We start from the raw sequence: 14,941 nt of genomic DNA, 5'->3' as shown, positions 1-14,941 counted from the left end.
TTGCCAAGCTGGGAAGTGTAAAATATTTTTGTTTACTAGGATATCTTGGTTGTTCCAGATGGGTGTCATTCTGCACGGTTGAATTGACGAGTTACATATTTTAAGAAATTCCTACCAGGCTGTTAAAGTGGCTTTTATATTAATACTTTGGAAACAGTCCTGTTTTTTAACTGTTTGGCTAATAAATGGAAGGTCTGACAGGTTGATCTTTCCACATAACGCCTGTTCCAAGTTTAACCATGAGTTGGTTTCTGGATTATTTTTTAACCATTTTACGTTGTATTGTAATCTATTTGCAAGAACATATTTGTGGAAGTTAGGTAATTCTAATCCTCCACAGCTTTTTGCAGATTTTAAAGTTTTTAGACCAATTCTTGCAGGCTTATTGTTCCATAAAAAGCTTGATATGGATGAGTCTAGTATTTTGAACCATTTTAGTGTCGGTTGTGTGGGAATCATTGAGAAGAGATAATTAACTTTTAGTAAGATTTTCATTTTAACTGTGGCTACTTTGCCCATAAGGGACAGAGGCAGGTTGGTCCAGCGTGTTAGATCGTCCTGTATGTTTTTCAGTAATGGGGTGTGGTTTAGCTGCACCAGTTCTGATAATTTGGGGGAAAATAAATACCTAGATATTTGATGTTGCCTGATTTCACTGGTATCGTGAGTCTTTGCTCCGCATTACTGTTCAGTGGTAATAAAACAGATTTATTCCAATTAATGGAGTAGTCTGATATGGAGGAGAATTCATGAATAATTGTTGCTGTTTTATTCACAGAATGAGAATTATTTGAAAACAGTAATATGTCATCTGCATAGAGACTAATTTTATGATGGCTGTGTTTGGTTTTTATTCCTATAATGCTCTCATTCTGTCTTATTGCTGCAGCTAGAGGCTCAATAAATATAGCAAAAAGAGAGGAAGAGAGTGGGCAACCCTGTCTGGTTCCTCTTCCGAGAAAAAAACTGTTGGAAGTCTGTTTATTAGTTCTAACTGATGCATTGGGGTTATGATATGATATTTTAATCCAATTGATGAATGATTTTCCAAAACCAAACCTATGGAGGGCTCGAGTTCTCCAGCAGTCCAGAGGAAACCTCAAGCTTTGCCAAGCCGCGTGTCACGGTGCCTCTGTCAGCCCCGCCCCCCTCTGCTCTGCTCTGCTCCTGACTCCACCAGCTGTGGCCACTTCACCCTCATCAACCAGCCTGCTCTTAAGGAGATCCAGCTCAATCATTCAACGCCAGTTCGTTACCCCTTATGGTGACTATGCCTGGTCTAGTTCTGCCCATGCCTTGCTTTTTCCTTGCCTTGCCTCGAACTAACGTTATATCTCCTTGTCACAGGATTCATCAACACGAAGGTCACCTGTGTGGAAGTCACCTGTTTCTCACCTGCTGCCTCTGAGGATGTCAGGAATTATCAGCCGCAATATTACCTCCAGCCACGTCACGAGCCTCCTTCCAGTCTGGATTGCCATCCTGTCAAAATAATCTAGTTATCTCCAGTGAGATTAAAATCTACTTACCAAGCCACTGATCTGTGTTATCATTCTGGGTTTCAGCGTCTGGGTCTGTCCTGCCTGAGAATTATGACACCGCGCTTTTACCTCCAGCCGCGCCACAAGCCGCTTTCCTCTCCAGCTGCCCACCAAACCACACCAACTTTCCTGGAAGGAAAATAAAACTCATTTCTTACATTTCACCAATCCTCGTCCTCACTCTGGGTTTCAGCATCTGGGTCTGTCAATCCTTCAAGTCATGACATTAATATATCCATGCCAATCTCTCTACATTAACCCAAAGAATGTCAAAAAATTTAACTCAGTTATTTATAAATTTATTTGGAGAAATAAGACCCATTACATCTCAACTTATTAAGGAATATAATTTGGGGGTATAAAGACGACTGATTTTAAATCAATGGTCGGAACCCTTAGAATAAAATGGTTAAAAAACTTTATAGCAAATCCTGACTCAATATGATTTCATATTCCCAAAAACATCTTCAAAAAAGTAGGTGGATTACATTTTTTGCTGAGATGTGACTTTGAAATTTCCAAACTTTCTATAAAGATTTCAGAATTTCACAAACTAGTACTTTTCCACTGGAAAATTATATTCTGTCACAATTTCCCCCCTCACTGCGCCCCCCTGTGGAACAACAGAGTAATTACCACACACAGGAAGACAATGTTTCATCAGAATTGGTTTGACCACAAGATCTTTTTTGTAAGTGATATTCTTGATTCAAATGGAGAAATTTTTCAGTTAAGAGACTTTAAAAGGAAATATGATATTGAATGTTCAACCAAGGAATTTCAGAAAACTTACAGAGCAATTCCAGTTGCTTTAATACATTTAATAAAAAATACAATATTGTCTTCCTATGTTCAAATTAAACTTCTTAGTAATAGGAGACATAAAACTCAGTTGGAAAAATTAGATAATAAATATCTAAACAAATTCTGTAAAAATAAAATATACCATGACTTTAATAGAAAAGTGAAATATAAAATAACTGAGACACCCGTCACATCAAGTGCTCAACTATGGAAATTCATAGAATGGTCAGTGATCCCCAAAATTAAAGAAATGAGGAAATGCGATCCAAAGATTCTGGCAAAATTTCATAATTCTGTTAGTCAAAAAATTAACAACATACAGTTCACAGAAAGAGATATTTTGTTTTATAACATTAAGTTGCCAAAAGAGACAGCAAAAGTAGTGAACATCCTCCTGATTTTGGGAAAATATCATATTCATAAGAAAAAGTGGAAATAAGATCGGCTGAATTTACTGTGCTTTAAAAATGAAGTCAGACTGTATTTATCCTCATTGAAATGTATTCACAACTCAAATCCTTTCATTGATGACATTTGTAAATCTGCTACAGAATGGTTACAAATCTAGGGTCCAGAAGGTTGATTGCCTTGTATTTGAATTTATGCTGAAAGATTTTTTTGATTTTTTTATATATGTATACATTCTTGTTTTTTTTTTATCTTTGTTTTTGTAAAGAGCTGTGGCTTGCATCATTGTGTGGTTGTGTCTGCGAGAGTTTTGTAATGATTATTTAAAAAAAAAAAGACACCCCTACAAAATGGTGACGGCACTATATAGGGGTTAGGGCGGTAATTCGGACACAGGGAAAGTTTTATTTTGTGCTCCTCAAAGTTTCCCTTTCTTATTTCTATTAAATTACAAAAATCAAAATCAAAAAATAAAAATAAAAAATTACAAAAGCACATCATATTATTTGGAGTAGTTTCTGGTGATAATCTATTTGATTTGACAGTCAATAATTTGTTAATATCTGGGAAATTTTTCATTCATAAGAGCAGATTCTTAAAAACCAAACCATTATTCATTACATTTCAATTCAATTTCAATTCAATTTTATTTGTATAGCCCAAAATCACAACAACAGTCGTCTCAATGGGCTTCGAAGTAAAACATGAACTCAAAAGGATCACGAATACAAAGAGTGCAATAGGAAAATACTAAAATGAACTAACAAACTGACTAAGCTATACTGGCATCCCTGCCCTTAGACCCCCTTCGCGGTTAGGAAAAACTCCCAAAAAACCGTAATCCGGAAAAAACGAAGAAACCTCAGGGGTGCCCACATGAAGGAGGGATCCTCCCCCAGGACGGACAGGCGATTTACCAGAACTCTTAGAGAAGAATTAACTTATCTAAATCTACAACTACATATATAAAAGTCCAGCAGACGAGCTTCATCCAGCCGTGGTTGTGGGGACAGTCAAAGGCACGAGTCGAGCCGGAGACAGGATCCACAGCCAGGTGTAGGAGCAGGAGCAAAGGCGAGGCAGACGGTCAGGAACTGGAGCACGGATGAAACAACTGGAGTCTGGCAGCACTCCCACTCCGCAGGAGGGGAGAGGAAAAGAGGGACAATACATGAATCACTGTACCAAACAGAAGCATGGAGAACTAAATGATAAATGATGATCAAAAATAGAGGAGAGGAAGGGTAGAAGTAGAAAACAGACGGGCCGGCTCTGTCCTGGACTGCTCCCTGGACTCCATCGAGGAGGTGGGTGAGAGGAGGATGTTAGCCAAGCTGACATCAATCATGGACAACCCCTCTCACCCACTGTACCAGACTGTTTCAGACCTCAGCAGCTCCTTCAGTGGCAGACTGCTGCACCCACGATGCAAGAAGGAATGCTATCGCAGGTCCTTCATCCCAGCTGCTATCAGGCTGTTCAACACCAGCCTAAGTAAATACTTTCATAGTTTTTGTTTTTTATTCACTGTACAAAACTGTATATACAGATGACCTCTAAATACCTGCACATCTCTTTCCCTGTTTATTTATCAGAACACTCTTACTTTTGTATATATTCTTTCAAATGTGTGTCTGTCTAACTTGTCATTAATGTCTGTACATACTTGTGCCAAACTCCATGCTACTGTGACAAGGAAATTTCCCATTCGTGGGATTAATAAACAAATCTAATCTAATCTAATCTAATCTAATCTAAAAGAGAAGAGGACAGAACCCCGGAGCACCATAGTTACCCCAGCTTCAACTTCTAGCAGCCTTTTAAAAGAAATAGTTATTATTAAGTTTAATTTAAACAAATTAACATTAAGTTAAATATCTCTGAATACTAACTAGTCTGATAATAATCCTGTCCACAGAGGAATGTTTTCAGTCTAACTTTGAATGTAGAAACTGAGTCGGCCTCTCTTCCATGAGCTGGGAGCTTATTCCATAAAACAGGGGCTTGGTGGCTAAACGCTCTACCTCCAACCGTACTTTGACTGGTTCTAGGAACCACAAGCAGTCCTGCATTTTGCGAGCGAAGTGTTCTGATTGGTTGGTAAGGGACTATGAGGTCCTTAATATAGGACGGGGCCATTCCATGTAAGGCCTTCTAGGTTAACAGGAGGATCTTGAACTTGATTCTGGAATCAACTGGGAGCCAATGGAGCGAAACCAACACAGGAGTGATGTGATCTCTTCTGCTGGTTCCAGCTAACAATCTAGCTGCTGCGTTCTGAACAAGCTGGACACTTCTTAAGGAACTCTTAGGACACGCTGCTAACAAGGAGTTACAGTAATCCAGCCTCGACGTAACAAATGCGTGGATGAGTTTTTCAGCATCACTCTTAGAAAGTATATTTCTGATCTTAGCAATATTCCGCAGGTGAAAAAAGGCAGTTCTGCACGCCTGAGATATGTGAGCCTTAAATGACAAATCCTGGTCAAATAAAAATGAAAAATTTCACAAAGAGATCAGTTTATATTTTAAATCTCTGAACGTAATGAAAAACAAAAATGCAATAAAACTGTGTATTTTGATTGACAATCACATGCTGTATGACAATCCCTAGCATTGTAAACTACAATTCATTTTTTTATTTGTTTTTCTTTTTTTTCTTCTTTGTGTCGTTACTATGTGTATGTAAAAAAAAAAAAGATAGTGAAGAATAAAAAAAAATACGATGTGTATGTGTTTGCTTGAAGAACAAAGTTTTATTTTGCCCCACAACCTAACCTGTATGTCTCGTTTGTTCATTCTGAGATGTGATTTGTTGTGTTATCTGTCTGTATAATGATCCATCCAATCAGAGATAAGTGGGCGTGTCTCAGAGGAACGATTGAAAAATCTTTTCACAGACGGGCAGAGAGAGTCAGACAGTGTTGCCAGATTGGGCGGGTTTCCGCCCAATTGGGCTTCTTTTGGTTATGTTGGGCGGGTAAAATTGGCATTGGGCGGGTCTATAAAATTTGGGCTGCTTTTCAAAATATTTAGCGGTTTTATTGTCATTATTATTATTTTTCTTATTATTTAAAATATTAAGTAAAAGTATACTAATTAATATATAGCCTAAAAAAAGCATTGTGAATATATGAAACATTACAGTAATCCCCCTGTTTAGTTCCCCCCCCCCCCCCCCCCCCCCCCGCGAATAACAAAAATCAGCGAATAATTGACGCTGTTTTAAAACTCCCAGAGCCTCTGCAGAGTCAGAACCCTATTCTGCCGTTTGGGTTCATTTCCAAAAGATGGAGATGATGCAGGGCTTTTATTGGCTTTTATTAACCTTGTCAGAATGGTTACAGCTCGGACAAAAATAGCGCAGCCTGCTCATACACTCAGCCGGAGGAGAACGTTCAGCCAACGCTCACCCAGGTAGGCCCCGCCCCCTCTAATCCACCAGTCACCAGCCCACCGCTGATTGACATACGCTGTGGTCCAGCAACTGGCAGTGGCAGAAAGAGGGGGGCGCCATCAAAAGCCATCTAGAGTACACGATACGAGAAACCTATAACTGGATTTTCTGTACTTATTTTATAAAAAAAATATTATAACAGACTTATTATATAATAATTTATTATTATTGCGTCATTTTTTATTAGGCTACGGCTATACTTTTACGTTCAACATTAGGTTTTTGCTAGGTTGAGATTTGGGCTTGTTTTTATTGAGGTGGGCGGGTTTTACAATGAGTTTGGGCTGGAAACTGTCGCTCAGATCTGGCAACACTGGAGTCAGACCTTGGTGAGGAGCGGAGCTGACGCTGAAATGAATGCTTGTTTGCTACGATGTTTTTCAGAGTCAACTTTCTGTTTAGAAATGGGGAAACCGTTGTCATGTAAGCAATGATTTTTTTCTAGATGTGTTTACTTTAAACTGCTCGTTTTTTATTACAATACTATATTGTATTATAAGCAAAAATGATGAATAAAATTATGCAGCAAAGTGCTAATTGCGACTAGCTTTAGCATGTCGTTAACTAAACGTTAAGTGTGACGTGTTGTGTTACTTTTTCACTAAATGCTAGGTAAAAACAACCCAAAAAAACGTTCAAAGTTCTAAAGGGACTTTTATGAAATTGACCATAGACGGGTCTTATTTGGACTCTCTGGAAGACCGAGCACACCGTGCCGCTCGTCTGAGCCGATCCCAGCCTCCAGGCCTCAAGAGATTCCCGCCTCTTCCTCTGTCCTGCACAGTCAGATTATGCCGCAGAGTTTGTCTGCAGAGCATTTTCCCCGCCAACAGTTGGCGTGACCATCAGCTACGTGAGTACCTGTACGTTGTATTTCCCTGCTCGTTAGGGTGTGAGGACCCTCTTTGGTTTTTGGCCACAACGCAGCCGAGCATCAGGGAACAGGGGAAAAAAAAGGGGGGGGGGGGGGGGGACTGAACAAACCCTTTTTTTCAGTGTAAGGAACTTTTTTCCCACCATTCCTTGGTTAACGTAAGATATATATATATATATATATATATATATTTCTTTTAACCATGTGTGTGTATATTCATCAGTTACAAGGGATGGGTGTTACATCTGTGTTTTTAGTTGGTGGAATCCATTCTCACCCAAGAACCTGGTGGGGAACAAATAATAAACGAATATAATGTGGAAGCAAAGCTTTGACAGATGAAACCAGAAGAGAACCGGTTCACATACTGGCTGCTGAAATGACAGAGAAGAATTGGTCATCTATCATTATGGCTTAGTGGACTCAGTGTATGATTAACATGTCATTCTGATCTTTAACAAATGCAACTCAGACATTTGTATATCAAATCAAATCAAACTTTATTTATAAAATGGCGTTTCTCATGCATTTTGTGCAGCTCGAAGCGCTTTAACACACAATATTACAGTAAAAACCCAATCCACCCTTCACCCTTCCCACTCCCCTCCGTTAAAACATATGACCCATGGAATAATGACTATGTAACTTTAAATAAATATATAAGCAAACAAACAAACAAGTATGTCTTGGCTCTGCTGTGAGGAAACGGTATTTGGGAATCCTTTCATACCAGGAGCCAGCCTGGCCATTGGAACATCTCCACAGTGCCCACCCAGACTGGGACAACACTGGGGTCCACTTCACAGCCGTCAAGCTGCAAAGTTAGTCTCCAGCTGCCCCAGCAAGGGCAAGAACTGCAGCAACAACCACCGACCAAACCGGCAAGCCCTAGAGGAAAACATCCCCACAAGAAACACTGGGGCTAAAATCACGAGAAGATACTAAAATTAAAGACATAAGATCTATATAAAAACATAAAATTGAGAATAAGATGCATACAATAAAAATAAATGCATAAAATAGCCTATACTAAAACTAATAGAATAAATTAGCAGTTAAAATCTACTAAAAGCTAAATTAAAAAGGTGGGTCTTGAGCCTCTTCTTAAAAACCTCTACAGTCTCTGCGGCCCTGAGGTTCTCCGGCAGGCCGTTCCACAGACGAGGACCATATGGCAGAACGAAGCCTCACCATAAGTTTTGGTCCTCACCTTAGGAACAACTAAGAGGCCAGCACCGGAGGACCTCCGGGTCCGCGAGGGCTCATTTTTTAAAAGAATATCATTTAAATAAGAAGGCCCAAGACAATAAAAACATTTATAAACCATTCAAAGAATTTAAAAATCAATCCTGAAACGCACAGGGAGCCAATGCAGCGATTTTAAAACCGGTCTCATGTTTTCCCGCCCTCTGGTCCTCGTCAGAACTCGTGCCGCTGAGTTTTGCAATAGCTGTAGATTTGAGATTGACTTTTTGGGTAAACCAGAGAGCAGGGCATTACAATAATCTAAACGACTGAAAATAAAAGCATCAGCTAGGGATGGGTATCGTTAAGGTTTTAACGGTACTACTACGCTTATCGATACTGCTTATCGATCCGGTATTTTAACGGTACTCTTATCGATACTTTTTAGGACGAAAAATAAACAAATAAATAACAAATTGAGAACATAAAGTGTTTTATTTCCTCATTATGCAACATTGTTTTTTTTTAACAAAACATTTTATTTTATACATGTGAATGTTCCAGACAGTAAGACATTAAATAATTAATTTCATTATTTTCATTCTTTATAAGCCCGATATTTCCTTTGAACATATTTCCTTCTTTTGTCCATTTTCCACAACCTTGAACAAATTTTCTGTCTGTCAAACACCCAGAGTTAAGTTAAGTGAGATGATAGAAACAAATTCCCTTTGATGCAGATTAGTTTCTATTTATTTATTTATTTTTAAACCCAATAAATTATATTAATTATGCATGACGAATATCATTAGTTATTAATTATTATTAAGTTTTAGGGAGCAGCCGTTAGTTTGTTGCGGTTCTGGAATCATAAACGCTGAGTGTAAGGCCCACCTTTCTACCTGTTCGTTGTTCGCTCCTCATGCACCCCCCCCCCGCGCGCGCGCAGCGTGTTCACACACAGCTCAACGTACGGACATCGTTTAATTAACCATTAATTCTACACGGAAATGGGTGTTCTTAGAGTATGGGGAATAAAAGGATTTTTTGGGGGGGGCGCTCACGTGTCCCCTACGAAACCACCACGGACTGTGTGCGCTGCCTTGTCTTGTGTGTGTGTGCGCGCGCGGCGCGTACTGTCCCAACAGCCCCGCCCCCCGTGCACACAAATAGGCAGACAGACCTCTCCTGTTCAGCGAAGGCAGCGAAATTAACATAATTAATTAAAGGAAAATTGACTGACTTGATGAGTTACATATGCCAGATAACGTTTTTATTTTGTGGGACACAAAAAATAAAGCGACTTCTCCAGTACCGATAGCAGAACCGTTTAGGTCAGATCTTAACAATACTGCGGTCTTGAAGAATGTGGCCCCGGGGCGCGTTCAATACCAGGGCTCTGTACCCAACCCTAGCATCAGCACCTCTGTGCTGGCAAGAGAGAGGAACTGGCGGACTCTGGCAATGTTTTTGAGATGATAAAATCCTGTCTTAATGACATTTGTAATGTGTGGGATAAAATTGAGCTCAGAGTCAAAAAGTACGCCCAGGTTTCTCACACATTGATAAGGTTTAAAATTATGAAGATGTGGTAAAATCACCTCTCTCTTTTCTTCAGAACCGATGATTAGAACTTCATTTTTGTCCTGGTTGAGCTGTAAGACGTTTTCTGCCATCCATGACTTTATATCTAAAATACAGTTTAAAAGATTGTTAACAGGTTCAAGGTCATCAGGAGACACGGCGATGTAAAGTTGTGTATCATCAGCATAGCTGTGAAAGTCAACGCCATGTCTCCTGATGACCTCCCCAAGAGGCAACATATATAAATTAAACAGTATTGGCCCTAAAATCGACCCTTGGGGAACCCCACAACTTATTTCATGGATTCCTGAAGAGCACGTATCCATACTTACATAAAAGTGTTTCCCTGTAAGGTAAGATTAAAACCACTTAAGAACATTTCCAGAGAGGCCCACTAGACTCCTAAGTCTGTCAAATGAAATCTGGTGATCTACTGTATCGAAAGCGGCACTAAGATCCAGTAGCACCAGAACAGAACATTTCTGTGAGTCATGGTTTAATATAAGATCATTAACGATCTTACTCTGTACTATGGTTTGTCTTAAAACCAGACTGATATTTTTCTACAATTTTTGGGGCATTTAAAAGCTCATGCAGTTGAGTAGCGACACTTTTTTGTATAATTTTACTTAAAAATGGTAAATTGGATATGGGTCTAAAGTTATCTAGATTTATTGGATCTAATTGGCTCTTCTTCAGAAGGGGCCTCACCACCGCCGTCTTACAGGCAGAGGGGAAGACTCCAGTCTGAAGAGAGCAGTTAACTATGTTTAAAAGCTCTGACTCAAAGAATCTATAAAATGTTTTCAAAAAGTGAAGTGGGAATGGGATCTAAAAGGCAGGTTGTAGCAGTGTGCTTGGGATACAACTCGACCAAGCATCTCCGCATCAACCAAGACAAATCTCCCCAGTGTCTTCTGGTAAAAACAACGCTGGTTGTCTGTTAAGATTAGTGTATGGCATGTGTAACCCACATGTTTTCCTGGCACTGTCCCTTTAACGAAACACGCAATTTTGGGAACTCTCGCGAGACTTCCGAACGTGACAACACACTCAACTTCCGTGTTTCATTGAGTTATAAATAAGTGGCGGGGATGGTTTACAGGAGGCATACATTCGGGAGTTATCAGCAATACCCTTGCTACACAACGCCTTGCGTCAGACAGCCTTCTAATTCGACTTCCAACTTTCGTTTTTCTCACGCTGCAACTGGTGAGTGACACAGTTTTCTTTTGTATGTGTGCGAGTCAGCGGGCGCCAGCTGATCTCACAGCTGATCCCGGTTTGAGATCATGTAAACAAAACAAATTGTTTTGAAAAATGTAAGAACTGTTTATTTTAAAATCAATTGTGAGTACTCTAAACGAACAGAACTAATAATCATGCGCATGTTAATTATTATGAATTGATGATTATGAATTATGTTGTGGTGATTACATTGTTTCTGATCAGAAATCAGATCAGAAAATCACAGGAAATACGCATATTTGGAAAGCTTTTGTCATGAACTTATTTTTAAAGCATAATTCCATGTTTTAAATAAGTATTTGGTCCTGTTTATACAGGCCAGGTTTTTTTCCATCGGGAGGAATCCTCTTCCCATCTGCTGATGGCGAGCTAACAGAGCCCACCTGGACCAAAAGCCAACTGTCCCTACTAACGCGGTAGGATACAATCACATGAACCCTCATCAATAACTTTATCGGCATTGCTCAAGCACCAATCATTGGAGCTAATTCAGCTGACTCCAAAGAGTCTTTCTGAATCACCCAAAAAGGGTGAACTTGTTGGACACTGGACTAAAAAAAAATATATATATATATATATGTATATATATGGTTATTTTGCATTGTACATATTGTCTGTCAATTATTTTGTTGTTTGTTCACTGTAAATACATAAACTTCAAATCAGCTGAAGGAGTCCTGTGTGATTTTGCATCTCCACATTTCCTCGCTGAGACGAATCTGCCCAGTCTAATGTATCCTTAATCAAAAGTGTTACACATGGATGAAATGTTTGATCTTATAGCATTGATTTGACCCATGATGATGACATGGAGGACTCGTTAAAGTCTGTTTGTTAATTGTTTTAAAAAGAAATTTGGGGTTGTTTTTATTTTCTGAAATGATTTTTGAAAAATAGGAGGTTCTGGCCCGTTATAGTTATTGTAGATTTTGAGTTCTTTTAAAATGTCTTTATGAATTATTAAATTTGTCTTCCTGTATCTCCTCTCTGCTCTCCTGCAGTTCTGCTTCAGACCCTTAATGTCATCAGTCTTCCATGGCATTTTAGGAGTGGTTCTTAATGTTTTTGTTTTGAATGGAGCCACTGCATCTTTGGAAGACTGAAGTCTGTTATTAAAATGATCAAAAATAAAATCACTGGGTGCAGGTAAAATCTGAGGAGTTTGCTTAAAAATATTAATAAAACTTGCAGCCACTTCAGGAGTTACATACCGTTTCCTCACAGTTCTCACTGAGGTTCTCATCTTAAACACGTCTATCGTTGCATTTTCCCCAACGTGTTTTCAGTGTGTCTAAGACTAAATCTTGTCACTCCCACATATTTAAAGTTCAAGCCCCGTTAGCTGTCACACATGTACGTGTGGGACATTTATTCTCCTCAGCTGCCCCGACTCCCGCGGGAGCGGTGAGCTGCCCTAACAGCCGTGCATAAACCGTTTGTGGTCGGGGTGACACGCCGCCGCGCGCTTAACCAAAACCCTCCGGGTCTGTGCGACCCAGAGAAAAGTTCAGCACAGACTGCATGTATTTAGAAAATTACGAGCGAATAAATACGTTCTAAAGGAAAGTAAGGAACTCGTTATTGTGGTCCGGGGAGGGAGGAGGCTGTCGGGTTTCCTGCTTTCAAGCCCCGTCATTGTCACGCCCCCCAAGAGATATATACCCCACTGTGGTTGGTTGGTCAGCTCCGCGCACGTCAATAAAAAAGTGTCTTTCATACAAACTGGCAGGCCGAATTAAAATTGAACTTTCATATTGAGGCAGGGGCCGCAAAATATCATCTTGGGGGCCGCGAGTTTGAGACCCCTGCTGTAGACTGTGGCACTGGTACACTCGCAGCAGGTCGGAAGAACGAATCAATAGTTCGCTTACCTATAGCTCAGACGTGCGCACATATCAGGTTGTGATGATATTTGTCTCCGTTTCCTTCCCACAGATGTTTACGCGCGCGTGAATATCTCTAAGCCCCTCCCCCACTCAGTGGCATTCCCTATTCTTCTCACACGCATTAGACCCATGACAGAGGCATCACGCGAGTGTGTGCTCGCGTTTCATGAATATGTGCGCGAGTGTTTGCCTGCGTGCGTGTGGGCTCGCGTCTCATTGATTATTTCATTGATCATTGACGTGCCCTTTCTATGTTTAATGTATTAAAAAAATGAAGGGTGGGGGAGGCATATTGACTGGTAGCACATGTGCGACTGGATGTAAAGTTTAGTCGCACACTCTCAAATTTTGGTCGCAAAATGCGACCATTTGGTCGCAGTCTGTAGAAATGCTTTCTAAGCCTTAAATTCTTCAACAGTGCATTTATGAATTTGATTTGAGGTGTTTAGGGTTGCTTTATCATTTATTATAGAAAAAGGGAAAAGAACATGCATGTGTTTTCCTTGAAAGTAATGTCTTTCTTTTCTCCTCTTTCTAAAGGACCAGCAGCAGCGTGGACGGCCTGCTGCCAGAGGTAAGAAGAGCAGCAAAGGTAAGGGCTGTTCTCCTTCCTGCATCTGTTGTGAGGTTCAGCCAACGCTCTGACATCACAGCTTTTTATAGGCTTTTTTTAAAGTGATGACATCATAACTAATCCAGGTCCTAAAATACAGGGCTGTGATGACTTGTTATGACAACGTGTCACAATGTGTCATAACGTGTCATCACAGCCTTGTTTTGTTATGACGAAATATGACATCACTGATGACATCAAACTCATCAAGCAAAATGTCATTTGACTCCATATTTTTTAATATATATCACCCCGACTTTCTAAACTTTAATTGGACAGACTGCAGTTCAAGTATTAGATCCGCAATCAGAGGAGCATTTGCTGTTCAAGGTTTTTAAAGCCTTTATTTTAGAACAGCTTTTAAGAACTTCCATGATGAGTTTCTTTAGAAGAACTGCGGTGAACATGGACTTTCTTCAGGAGGGCCAACTAGATTGTTTGCACCAAGAAAATGACAGTTTACGTCACAGGATCGAAACTCTTCGTGGCACTTTGGGTAACAGCAAAAAGGTGGAGGAAATGCACAAAGACGTCGACAAACGGAAGAAAGCGGCCTCTAAACTGAACAAAAGTTTGAAAAAAGAACTTGACAAACTAAGTAGGCAGCTTCGGATTCAGATCGATTTGGAAAACAAATGTAAACGTTACCAGGACAAGATAGAAACGCTCAACCGCATGAATGAAATGTATCAAAGACAAACGACAAGCGTCATAGAACAACTGTCGGACACTGGAAAACAAACTGAAGGGGCTGCAAGGAAGCGCTTTTGAGAAACAATAAACTCCAAATTGAGAAAGACTTGAGGTGCGCTGACCCTTCACAACACAACGGTTTCAAAAAGATCAAAGAAAAAGAAGTTTTAGTCCAACAGTTAGAAGAGGAAACAGAAACTCTTGAACAAATGCTCAGAGAAATGCAGGTTTCTGTCCAGGAAAAGGAAAACTTGACCAAACATTTGATTCAAAGAGGTTCATTGTGTCTATAAAATTACACTGCGTATTTAATTTATTTTTTATCAGACACTGGTTTGTTTTGTGATGTAAAACGTACCGACATGTTTCGGTGGAATGTCTTCCACCTTCACCAGGGTCGTCATCAGGTGGTGGTGTGTGATGTCTTTAAAAAACAGCTGATTGTGACGGAGGCGGAGTCACCTGTCAAACTTTGACAAGTGACTCCGCCCCTTGATGTCCGTTTTTTGCTGGAGGATATTGCTCCAGGTGTGGGAGAGCAGGAAGGCCCCCTCATCCCTGTTCATGGAAGTGTGGGCTCACTTTCTTATCTCCACCGCCTCCCTGATCCATCTGCGGTGTCTGTTGTCTTCAGTGCGGAGGACTTTG

General features: G+C 40.1%; 2 long non-coding RNA genes across 4 annotated transcripts; both read left to right on the top strand.

Moving 5' to 3' along the window:
- The first annotated feature begins 974 nt into the window (after positions 1-974).
- LOC105357830 lies at positions 975-1,536 on the top strand. The gene is made up of 2 exons (XR_911637.2): positions 975-1,264; positions 1,348-1,536. It is a non-coding gene; the product is annotated as an uncharacterized LOC105357830 (long non-coding RNA).
- Positions 1,537-6,510: 4,974 nt separating this feature from the next.
- On the top strand, positions 6,511-14,641 carry LOC111947404. 3 transcript variants are annotated; one of them, XR_002873221.1, is made up of 4 exons: positions 6,511-6,633; positions 6,823-7,063; positions 11,419-11,517; positions 13,528-14,641. It is a non-coding gene; the product is annotated as an uncharacterized LOC111947404 (long non-coding RNA). The 3 variants fall into 3 exon arrangements; XR_002873222.1 differs by lacking the exon at positions 11,419-11,517 and having other exon boundaries at positions 6,512-6,633; positions 6,884-7,063; XR_002873220.1 differs by lacking the exon at positions 11,419-11,517 and having other exon boundaries at positions 6,513-6,633.
- Positions 14,642-14,941: the final 300 nt, after the last annotated feature.

This window comes from Oryzias latipes, chromosome 4 (assembly GCF_002234675.1).
Source record: "Oryzias latipes chromosome 4, ASM223467v1".
Lineage (NCBI taxonomy): Eukaryota > Metazoa > Chordata > Actinopteri > Beloniformes > Adrianichthyidae > Oryzias > Oryzias latipes.
This window is presented reverse-complemented; position numbering and strand designations above follow the sequence as displayed.